The following is a 2,202-nucleotide window of genomic DNA, read 5'->3' as shown; positions in this document are numbered from 1 at the left end:
GAGGCAAGTGGTTTAGACTGGGAGCTTCTGTGCAGGTCTGGGCCTTTGGGGGCTGGCAGGAAAAAAAACTGCAGAAGGGCCTCTGAACCTTCCCATAGGAGGCAGCGTGGTGGGAGGGATCGCTTAGCACCAACTCAGAGCCAAGTGTAGACGTGGCTGCTGGACCAGCTGCAGGCAGGGTGGAGCCCAAACCCACATCCAGCCTCCCAACCATGCTCCTGTGTTCCCAGCCATTCGTTTGCCAGCCCAGGCCCTGCCTGCTCCTCTCACTCTCCATCTGGATTTAAGATGAAGACTTTGAGCCTAATAATAGCCCAATGGCAGACGAGGCAATGCCGGAGCTATAGCCAGTGGGAGGCTGGGGCCCCATCATCTCATGCTGGCCTTGATAGACTTCGGAACCTTAAAAATATAGAAAGTGCTTATGGGAAAATCAAATTTCAGCCCATAGTAACTCCGCTGATTCCTCATGACCACTCAGTGGGATAAGGCTATTGTGAGTCCTCATGACCACTCAGTGGGATAAGGCTATTGTGAGTCCTTTTGATGGACTGAGTGACTGGGAGCCACAGTTAAGCAACTTGCTCCTGATGACAACTAAATGTGGCAGCCAGAAGTTGCTGTGTCCCTCTGAGTCCTGTGCTAAGCAGAAGCAAGGGTATTTATTGCCCACAGCCATGCTAAGCAATTTCCAATCAAAATCCCACAGCATTAGAGATAGGCTCTAAGTTGTTAATACATGTAATTAATAAGGATCAGAAAAAAGAGTTACTTGCCCAAGGGGACACAGCTATGGTTCTGAGAGTTGGGACCCAAACCCAGGATGATTCTGACATCAATACCTTACCTTCTGGGATATAAGACAAGCCTCATGCTGTGTGACCCTGACAAATGCCTTTAGTCTCCCTGTGGAATAGTGGCTGCTGATAGTACTGTTCATTTTACCTTCTGTTTTACAATTCTTGTTCTGGTTCTTTTCATCCATTGGAAGAGCTCCAAAGGCCTGAGTTCATGGTCACTGACCAGGCCATCCACTCTCCAGCTAGGTAAGTCTGGCACAAGACGACAAGGCTGCGGGTTCTATGAAGCAGGCGCAGGAAGGGAGGCGGTTACATTCACACTCCATCAGTGCCCTCTTGGTCCAGTCTTGTTCATGTGATATGGGATTTGCAACACTCTCATGCAGCCCTCAATCTGACCTAGGAACCTAGGGGCCAGTACTTCATTTTTAAATTTTTTCTATTTTTTTATGTATTGGTGTTTAGCCTGCATGTATGTCTGTGCACTATGCGTGCGTGCAGTGCCCCAGGAGGCCAGAAGAGGGCAACAGATCCCCTGGAGCTGGAGTTACAGGTGGTTGTGAGCAGCCATTTGGGTGCTGGGAATAGAACCCAGGTCCTCCACAAGAACAAGTGCTCCAAACCTCTGAGCTTTTTTTCTAGCCCTAGAGGCAGTATTTTAAACAGCATTGGGATCAAGTCCTTCTCTGTGAATCAGTCAGCCATCCACATGGCTCGTGCATTGGCATCTCCCAGCTTTCATAGTTTATTGGTTTCTCTGTGTAGCTCTTCAACTTGTCCATGTATGCCTAGGATATCCTGGTGCATTCATGGCACACCAAGCTGCCAGCCAGTTATTTGTTGTTGTTGTTGTTGGTTTTTTTTTTTTTTTTTTTTTTTTTGGTTTTCCGAGACAGGGTTTCTCTGTGGCTTTGGAGGCTGTCCTGGAACTAGCTCTTGTAGACCAGGCTGGCCTCGAACTCACAGAGATCCACTTGCCTCTGCCTCCCGAGTGCTGGGATTAAAGGCGTGCGCCACCAACGCCCGGCTGCCAGCCAGTTATGAAACAGGTAGATTCAGGACTCAGAACCACGGCTGGGTGGCAGAACACACAGCCATGGAGATGGCTGTAGTGATGACCCCGTGTTTCCTGCCGATTTTATTTGTTTGTTTAGGTTTTTGAACAGGGTTTCTCTGTGTAGCTGGCTGTCCTGGAACTCTGTCTGTAGACCAGGCTGGCCTTGAATTCAGAAATGGAGGACAGGAGGGCAGGCTCCGCAGTGAGAGTCTGCAAGTGCCTGTATTGAGGGAGAGGTCTTTGAAGGAGAGGCCTTTGCAGTAAATACATATCTCATTAGGCAGAATAGTTAGTCCTCCTTGTCCTTTCTGTTTTCTTATAATATCTACAGGTGTATGGAGAGAG

This window comes from Mesocricetus auratus, unplaced genomic scaffold, assembly GCF_017639785.1.
Source record: "Mesocricetus auratus isolate SY011 unplaced genomic scaffold, BCM_Maur_2.0 Super-Scaffold_100006, whole genome shotgun sequence".
Lineage (NCBI taxonomy): Eukaryota > Metazoa > Chordata > Mammalia > Rodentia > Cricetidae > Mesocricetus > Mesocricetus auratus.
This window is presented reverse-complemented; position numbering follows the sequence as displayed.